The sequence below is a fragment of the Dunckerocampus dactyliophorus genome, chromosome 18 (assembly GCF_027744805.1).
Source record: "Dunckerocampus dactyliophorus isolate RoL2022-P2 chromosome 18, RoL_Ddac_1.1, whole genome shotgun sequence".
Lineage (NCBI taxonomy): Eukaryota > Metazoa > Chordata > Actinopteri > Syngnathiformes > Syngnathidae > Dunckerocampus > Dunckerocampus dactyliophorus.
In genome coordinates, this window is record NC_072836.1 from 3,217,923 (window position 1) to 3,228,272 (window position 10,350).

Here is a 10,350-nt window from a genome sequence, read left to right on the forward strand (position 1 = left end):
GGCACCCTGACTGCTATTAGGTATCGGGATGAAATCCTTGGACCCATTGTCAGAACCTACGCTGGTGCAGTGGGACCTGGGTTCCTCCTGGCCCACGACAATGCCCGACCTCATGTGGCTAGTGTATGCAGGTAGTTCCTGGAGGATGAAGGGATTGATACCATTGACACACAAACTACTGAGAATCATTTTGAGTTGCTACAATGACATTTTAGCAAAATGGACCAGTGTGCTGCATCATTTTTTCACTTTCATTTTTGGGGTGTCTTTGGTTTCCCCCCTCTATAGGGTGATCATTTTCATTTCTATCAAATTATGTGGCATCATTTTGTTACTAATACATCACCAACTTATTATCAGGAAACATATTCAAGATCATTTTTCCCCCAGTTTAGATCTGATGTGTTTTCCAAGTGTTCCTCTAATTTTTTTGAGCAGTATATTTTTCCATGACTGTAGCACTGAATAAAGTTGATCAATAATTTGTATTTGTTTGAGTGATGGATGAGAAGTAGTGCAGTTGTTTGCCTTGATGGCTGACGGCTCTTTGGTCTTGCCCACGGTGAGTGTTTGTGTGACAGGTGTCTGTTATCCGCATGATGAGCTGAGATCAGGAGTACTTTCTTAAAAGGGACAGGACTCATTTGTGTTTTATGGACACCCCATTTTTCATGTGAGCAAAAGTATTGGAACATGTGACAGACAGGTGCGTCCCATTGCATTGCTTATTAAATCAATAAAAAGCACTGAATGTCTACGCTCCGTTTCAGATGTGGTAGGATGGGTTTTTCCCGCGTGGACTGCATTTAGAGGTGAAAACAACATGAAAACCAGAGAAGTGTGTGGTGTACTAAGTAAAAGACGTGGAACAGGTAGAGTGAAGAAAACATCAGCAGGTGATGACGGAAACATTGTGAGTGCTGTAAAGAAAGAGAATGAAGTGACGTCAGCACCTGTCAGTCACATGTTCCAATGCTGTCGTCTAAGTGGTGCATCCGATCCAGATGCAAATACCTGTTGCTCCTGGTTCTCATGTTTGTCTTTCGATGGCAAACATCGTCTTTGGGTGGCCAACATGCTAACCACCAGGTCACCGTGTGGCCTTAAAATGATCTTATTTATAAAAAAAAGTTCTTGTGCTAATAACAATTGTTAATGAATAGAAAAGTGAACATTATTGTTTTACATGTGTAATTTGTGTCCAGTGAGTCTTTCTGTCATCCTCCGTGACGCCCCCCCCCCGCCCCAAACAAACCATCAAATGGCAAATGGCTGCATGCGTGATACACTTGGCCCAAATCGGCGGCGACCTCGCCCCGGCCTTCGCCGTGAGTGACGCGCTGACTAATACGTGGACAGATAAACACTCACGCTGACAAACACGATAAGGCTTCGCCCGAGAAGCCCTGACGCGGGCTGACTGATGGACGTCTCCATGGAGACGGGTCACCCGGACTGACACCGCGAGCACGCTTGCCAAACACATCAGACGGAAAGCGAAGAGGAGATGTTTGGATATCAAAGCTGTGATGGAATATTCCGGCATATGTGTGTGTGTGTGATGCGCTCACACCTCGTCCTCACGCCATCGCTCACACGTCTCCATCACTCTCCTCCTTCTATCAGTGCACATATGCTCCTCTCCTCAGCTTCACCTGAGGCGTGTTTGCTTCCCCAGTTCGCCTCCTCGGAAACTTTCTCCCCACACTCTAACGCCAAAATCCCCCCCACCACCGCCGCCACCATCCTCTCCCACACACTGTGCAAAATGGAAGCTCTTGCAGAGACCCGGGGGTTGCCATAGTAACCTGCCATAGTAACCATCACACGCGTCTCCATCAAGGCGGTGGGGGCTCAGGGCAGAGTCTCCCTAAGCGGGGCGATGCTTTTACCAACAACGGCACAGAATTTCGGAATTTATTAAAAACTTTCCACATGATGTCACGATACAAACTCCATAGACGTTAATGTGGAGGTCAGTGGTGGCCCCCATAACGGAACTTGCTTTGCTTTGGGGCCTTCCCCGAAGTGTGCAATTGCCCAAAAATGTCTCGGACTGGTCTTGACTTGAAGGGACGAGCTCTCAGCTCCTGAGAGAAGCCAATCTCGTCTGATCTCAGAAGCTAAGCGGGGTCAGGCCTCATTAGCGCTCGGATGGGAGGATTCCCGGGAACACACCGGCGATTGTGAGCTCGAGGCGGGTCAGCTCAGGTGGAAGATTACGCGTTTGATCCGTCCAATTTGACACCAGCCTCCTTTAAAGCCAGGATTTATCCGCCTATTCTCTCGGGTAAAAGTTTGGCTGCTCCGGTCCGCTTGCATTGGGGCCAAGTGGGGCCCAGCAGATGGAGATGTGGAGCTGTGTACATTACAGACCTTAAGATTTAATATTGAGATTTCATTTAATTTAAATTTAACATTTACGTAGAACATTTATATTAAAAATGTATTTTTACAGTCTATATTTTAATATTTAGATTTACATGTAATACTTACATTTAGAGTTAAGATTTATTTTTAACATTTCTATTTACATTTAATATTTGAATTTAAGATTTATTTTTAACATTTGTATTTAGGCTTAATATTTATATTCATATTTAAGATGTAGTTTTACTATTTATATTTAGATTTAAGATTTACTTAACATTTATATTTACAGTTAATATTTATTTTTAAGAATTGTATTAATATTTAACATTTTAAATAAGATTTAAGATTTATTTTTAACCTTTGTATTTATATTAAATAAAGAGATTTACATTTCAGATTTAAATTTAGATTTATAATTTAGAAATGAAATAAAAAATGTTGATTTAGCATTTAGTTTAATTTACTTAAATTTAAAAAATATATATTTTCAAAAAAGAAAAATCTAAAAAAACAATTTAATTTCTACTTCAAATGTGAAGAAAATTTGTTAATGTAAGAAAAGTGAGCTAAATATTGAAACTATATAGCTTGAAAAAGTTATACTGAATTGGGCACCTCATAGAGGGGAATGTGAATTTTCAGTAAAAACAAGTCAGGCAGACATGTTTGGGATTGAGATATATGCAAAATGATGCAAAATGACACTAATTAGCTTGTCAGCTCTCACACAAAGCTCAGATGTGTTTGTTGAGTTAGCGATGTATTGACCAACTTTCATGTACAAAGTATTACTGTAGACTACCAGGCTCTAACAGAAGATGCTCGGGTCACCACGCTCCTGGAATGTTGACAAATATCGCCGCATCTCCCCGTCAGACGCCCTCACAGCGAAATATGAGTGCTGACACCTTCGCCGCTTCCGCAGGAGAAAAGTGCAAGAGGGGCAAAAAATGTAAATAAAGAGCCGGACTGAGTCAACACTCTCCATATATTGCAGCGAGTCGAGGGAGTTGGGGAAACAAACTGAGAGTAATGGTCCAAGGCGTGCATACATCACGGCTGCCGTCCTAATGGGCCTCCTTCGATGCTAGCACGTGTTCACCGCCAACCCCCGCCCCCCTTCCTCCACCGTGACATCACACCACCCACCGAATGTGACTCTCTGCCGTTCGAATGCGCGTTATCTTAGGCGACAAGAGCACCCACGCTGGCCCCGGGCGCCTTGTGGAAGGCGAGCAGGTTGACTCACGAGCGTCATTCTCTGCTTCGCCGCCGCCATCGACACCGTCAATATTTAGACGGTAATCAGCATCAGCGCGCCATGGCGGTATGGTCCGGCTCGTCAGCGCCGCGCAGAGCTCTTATGTTGCCGCTGACCTGAAACAAACCCCCTGAAGACTCGGCGGTGCAGCGAAGCGGTCTGGAGCTGCAAAGCATGCTGGTCCCTGGGGGCTGCAATAATCCTCCTTGCTAATGGTCAACCTGGGCAGTACACAAGAACATGGATGCGCCAACACAAGTATTTTTTATTCAACATTTTTGAGTAATTTTTTCAGTGGAGAACCTTGAGTACAGAGGCGTACTTATTTCCCACACGGTACACATTAATGCGAGCGTTAGTGCCAAGAAGAAGCCAGAGCTTGAAAACCCTCTGAGGTCCAGAGAACTCTGCCCCCGAAGCGGCACGGCGCCCTCCAGACCCTCCGGCAGGGCATGACATGCACCTCCAAAAAGATCAAACCTTGCGACAAAGGCGACGTGGACAGCAGTGTTGTGATTGGTCAGATTTTATTTTGAGTACATAATTTTCAGAATGTAGCTTTTCCTGTTTTTCCCACCGCCAAAACTAAACAAACAATGGTTACAGTAAATGGACTCACTTGAAAAGTGATTTTCTACGTTCAGGACACGGGCAGGGGGGTTCCGTATCTTGCTCAAAGATACTTGGACATGGTCATAGGAGGACAGAGGATCAAACCAGCAACTTTCAGGGTGGGAGACGACCACTCGACTACGTGAGACATGCCGCCCCAAACTGGGGCGTGTCTCAGCAAAGAAATGCGCAAATACCGTCAAACTTCGGTTTTCCTGGGTTTTGTTTTCTAGAAAATGTACTTTTCGTTTTTTCCTGGGTTTTATCCTCTTCAAAATGTATTTTTGTTCATATTTTTGGGTGTCTAGAACGGACTAATTGGATTTACATGATTTGCTATGGGACAAATTGCTTTGGTTTTCATATGTTCCCGTTTTCATCTGACCTTTTGGAACCAATTAATAACATCAATACGTTATTAAGTACCACTGTATGAGCTCTTATATACTGTGATGCTTCCTTTCCCCATTACAGTCATCCCTCGTTTATTGCAGTCAATTAGTTCCAGAACTGACCATGATAAATGATTTTTCTCCCAGTAGGATGTAATATTATCATAGAAAACATGTTTACAACCTTCTAGATATGGTTTTTAACATTATTAGAGCCCTCTAGACATGGAATAACACCCACATACTCACCTTTACACTTCTATTACCCAATATAGTAGACATAAGAGAAAATAAGACATAGAGATAAATAAGACATAATATAGACTCACACTTGTTAGCATTTAGACAGTTCCTTGTTGTTGTTCTTCCTGTTCCTGTACAGTACTTCCTATGTTGGCTACTGTCTCATCAATGTAACATTACTGACACCTAGTGAACAGTGTAGAATACTACATATCATCGCAACGTCTTTGAATGCATCTTCTGAATGCCTTTTATTTGTATTTTACTTCATTTAGCCATTTTTATGCTTGACAATGCTTCATTTAGGCCAGAAATATGTACAATTTTCTTAAATATGCATTTTTATTACTTATAATAGGCCATATTCAACCAAAAAACAGATTTTTGAATTCTCATTCAATCCCAGACATTTTTCAAAAGACAACCCCTTCAGCCATTTTAGACGATTTTGGCTGATCTCTCAAGGCACACAGAATATTGGGTTCTGTGGCGATACAAACATGGAACCTACTGTAGATTAGAAAGATTAGACTCCCGTTTTTCATCAGAAAAAAGAGGTTTGTTTCTACCTTTTTCTGTTATCAGCAGTACAACATAGGTACGTTTTAGGAAAATATCAGTTCCCAACTAGAAAAGGGAGAAAACCAGCTTTTTGTGAAAAGATGCATTTCAAGCGTAACTTTCACTTTGACACAAATATTTTTTGCTTCTGTGACAACTCCAATATTTAACAGATATACCACAACGTAAACAACAAAAAAAGGGGTTGTCTTACATGAAAGTAACAATTTACTTCCATGTATAACACCATGAACTATTTGGATCTGAACTATGTGCGTGCATGTGTGTGCACGCGTGTGTGTGCATTAAAACTTCCCTACAATGCGTAACCTTCTGCACGCTACATTCCTCAACGCTCTGTCACTTCCTCCTTCCTGTCATGTGCGATTTTCCTTTCACTTGATCTCTGCTGAGCTCTTATCAAATGCACTTCTGCCACCTTGTGGCCGTTTTTATGGCTTAAAGTGCTCTGAAATGAAACGCATTATTGAAGAGATGCGTCATCACCTCTTTTTGCGCAAAATAACGTAAAAAACGTATAAATACGTTGTTGGGATCGGACGTTTGGGGTGATAAAAAAGTAGAAATCCGTCTTTGGTATTGAACGAGTCAATATAGGATTAGATTACTGTACAAGGATTGCCAGATGTCAACAGTTCTACTGCTGCTACCACACAGCAAGCTAAATAGCTAGTCAATGAGAGTCGTGGTTGCTGACGCTCAGGAAAACACTGCCCTCTAGCATTTTGGCAGAGAATTGCGAGTCAGGTGCCCCGCCTAAGAGCTATAACAGGGTCAAGATGCTGTCAGAAGGGTCAGCGTCGTGACGGCAGTCTAGCATAATGAAGCCTTTACACACCCAAAATGAACAGAACCGTGACCTTAAATCCGAGGTACCGAACTGTGATGATGGTGTACCGATAAACCCCTCCACAATAAAACACTCTCAGGCTGTCAGGTGCGTGCCACAGCAGCACAAAGCGGCCATGAGGAGGCTGGGTGATGATCCACATGAGAATATATTCCCTGGGGGAAATGTCATCATTCCTAATGATCACATTTGCTGTCATTAAGTTATTTCATAATTAATGGCCGCCCAGAAGTCATCATCATCCCCAAAGGGCTGACACCCAGGCCTGGGGGAGGGCTGGCGGGGCCGCGCTGGAGCCAATCACGGCTGATTATCCCCCACCCCGCCACCACAGACAACTTAGCATTTTTGCAGCTCACGGGTCAGCGCTCATGCGCTCCCCCGGTCACCCACGGCCAATTTGTGCCGCATCGTGCGCAAAAACCTCAGGTTCACGCATGGCGGGAACACGTGGCGCCGCCGCCGCAGCATCCGAAAGAAGTAGTTTTCCCCTCCGGCAGCTGATCTGCGGTCAGCCTCTGAGCCGCGCACATCAGTAGGCGTCGCCGCCATCAATCAATGACATGGCTGCCCTATGAAGACGTCAGCCAGCAGCTCGCCCTGATTACTGCACTTTTTGCGTCGTCCATAATCTCTGTCGCTGTCTGAGGATCTCACGCACACGCACGCACGCATGCACACACCAAATTTAGGGCAAGTGTTACTCTCCTTGCATCCTAATGCAGATGTTCCTCACAACTAAAGCTGCGTCTCTGGGAGGTCCAGCGACGCTTAAAGCAGACAAGGATTCATTTGAAGGCTTCATTAAGACACAGGAGGGAAGTCAAAGATGTGCAGGAAATGCTGGAATGTTGTGTCTGCTTCAATAACAACAACTGCTGCTTTGACACTCGCTTCATTAAGTACGCAGTGTAACACAAGGTACAATACAAGAGCTGTGTCACACAAAATAATGCTGTTTATTCATCTGATTTCATTATTAAATCTAAATATATATATTTTTTATTTTATTTTATTTTTAAGTGTTACTATTTCATGTTTTTATTTTGTCCTAATTTGGCCACATAATTGCAAAATACCACCACAATGACAAATATAGTTCCATACAAAAATCTCAAAACATGATTTAAAAAATGTAAATTATGACCTCAACCAACCCTATTTCTACAGAAGTGTGTGGCGGGCTGCGAGGAAGCGCTTAGCTTGCAGTGTAGATTCAGGAATGATATTTTACTTTTGTAAACAGAGAGTTCCTTCATTCCTCACTTACTGAGGAGGTCTGCTCTCATCTTAGCAGAAAGTTTGATAGAGCGTAGTACGCCGATCGGCAATAACCTACGATGATAACAAAAAGCCAGGCGGTGACACACATGCATTGGAATGCGACGTTTGTTTGACACGTCCGCCTCTTCCACCTCCTCCTTGCTACACGTCACCATCATTTACCATTTCACGCCGCCTTGTGGCGACACACGACTGCAGGAGGAACAACAGCAGACCTCCAACGAGGCCTTTGTGAGCTCCAATAGACGTCCACCAAGGCCCGAGCAATCCTAATGTGGATCCACACCCCCTGACGTCCACTGAGACACTGGAATTGCATGCTGGTAGATGCCCACCATGTACTACACCAGGCATCCTCCAGTTGTTCATGATGTGTTACAACAAAATGGTAAGCTTAGTTTCAATTGGTAATCATCATCATCATCAAAATTGAAGGAGTGATGACATTTTTTGGACCACAACTACAGTTCCAAACACACAATTTGTGCCAGGGGTTGTCCAACACTTCTTGTCGGCCCGCTACATATCAAACACAGCCCGCCTTGGAGCATTACGCAGAAACCAACCGCAAATGGCCCAAATCCCCCCAAAATGGCACCTGTAAAACAAACTCTTAGAGTACAGTGGATCTCCACAATTCACACATTTTTGGGCAAAAAACATTTTTGTTTTTTTTAACTCTAAAAATAGGCAATTTTTCCACAAAGAAAACAGGTCAAATGTACAGCATTCATGCGCCGCTGTTCAAAGAAAGACCATCATTTTTACATGTTTATGTCTTTATGCTTCACTGATCATGTTTTTTTTTTTTACATCAAGCGTTGAGATTTCGCACTTTGTTCCTTGAACGCACCATTGCACCAAAAAGTATGTTTGGCTACGGAGGCTTTAATAAGTCACGAATCATCTTCCGTTATCACTGATTAGTGGCGAGGAGCTATACTGTACATTTTATACAGGAAATGTGTTTAATAAGTGCGTGAGTGTTTTTCCACGAGTGAGCAATGGCAATTGAAGAGAGAAGGGAAGGGTTCTGGAGCTGAATCTAACCTAATAATCACAACACTCACTTTCATTGCCAATGTTATTCGAAATGGGAGGAGAACATCGACGTCAACGCAACAGGAGGTTTTGGAGGGGGGAGGAGCGAGGCGAAATAAAGACATTGCTATGGGCATGTCAATTAATTATGGATTTTTCGTCATCTGCTGGTAGGCGTGGAACGTAAGCTCGATCTGCTACGTTTTTGAGTAGCCCTCAAGAAGGCAATTGAATGCATTCAATGACGTCATCATTTTGCATTCTTGGAAACATTTTGATGGTAAAGCGTGGAGGAGGGCGAGCCAAGCAACGTGGCATGACATGCTAACATTTGTACAGCTATTTCGGACCCGGTGGGGCGGGGGGTCATTAGCGGTGAGACACAACGGTGACATTTACAGCGGCGCCGACCAGCACTGAATCACAAGCAAAGCAGCAAAAAGAGTCTTCACCTGTAACAAGTGACTCTTCCTCAATCGTCATCATCTCTCCTACCCCCCCGTCTAATCCTGCCCCAGTGCCCCACTTCACCCCCAATGAAGAAGTCAACTCTCCCCTCCTCAGAAGGACACCCGACGCTCGGAACAGAACCACAGTGTTCCTTCATCAGTCCTCATCTATCTCATCCTTGTTCTCAGCTTGCGGAGGAGCAGGGAAGGAGGGAGGGAGGGAGGGAGGGGGCGGCCTCCAGGGGTTGGGGGTGGGAGGGTGGTGGATTTGACTGACTCACATCTTTAACCCATCGCACATGAGCCCGCAAGGTGCCTCCACATTTTTCATCAGCGGGAAGCAAGAGGAAGAGGAGGCGGAGGAGGAGGAGGAGGAGGCAGCACCCCGGGAAAAAGATTACCACCGCAAAAGTAGGATGATAGCCGAGAACATCAGGAGAGGTTCTCAAGGTTACAACACAAAAAAATAGGAGGAAAAGTTTGAGACAAATTCCAAGTATGCAAATGAGTTAACTCCTTAACGCCCCCTGACACTCACACACACCCACACACACACACACACACACTCCTGGATCACACCAGCATCAGCATGAATGTCATCCGGCAGGAGGAGACTCACCTTGACCATGCGTGGAGACGATGAGGATGATGAGGATGAGGGCGATGACGATGCCGGGAAAAGACGCATCCTGCTGCCACGACTCTCCGGGCAAAGTGCTCCTCTGCAGAGTGGCTGCCGAATGGATGCTGTCGTCTTCTCCTCCTCCCTCCCTCACTTTCTCTCTCTGCTGCACATGGACGAGAGAGGAGTGTCTGATGGACGTTACCACGACAACCTGACGCGCTTCCAGTAGAACACATGACCTCCTCTAACACAAACAAGCAATGGTTATTCCAGTCAACACCTTCAACGCCCACAAATGTTTACTATTATTCGTCGGCGGGCTGTACTGGAGATGGATCCCGTGTCGGAGCTTCCCTACCTCTCCTGCTTTGCCCATTCCCTTGGCAACGACCACACACACACGCACACACACACACACGGCCACGTGTTACGGCACATGATTGACAGCGTGAAGGTGGCAGGGAAGGAGGGGTTGTTTTTGCACAACCTTTATAAAAGAAATAAACTCAATGTTGTTAGGGAAGGTGAGGTCAGGGTTGAGCCGTCAGTCACCGAAGGGGGCAGTGCGGGGGGGGGCATCATGTGTCAATGTGGCATATGCAGACTTTCTCACACACACACACACACACACACACACA

The 10,350-nt window shown here is 44.7% G+C and overlaps 1 protein-coding gene across 1 annotated transcript in view; it reads right to left on the reverse strand.

The window, feature by feature from the left end:
• The window catches only part of lrrc4ba (leucine rich repeat containing 4Ba), a 31,637-nt gene extending 21,690 nt beyond the window's left edge, over positions 1-9,947 (reverse strand). The window contains exon 1 of the mRNA XM_054759871.1: positions 9,707-9,947. The gene's annotated coding sequence lies outside the window, so the exon portion shown is untranslated. The remainder of the gene's footprint in view (positions 1-9,706) is intronic.
• Positions 9,948-10,350: the final 403 nt, after the last annotated feature.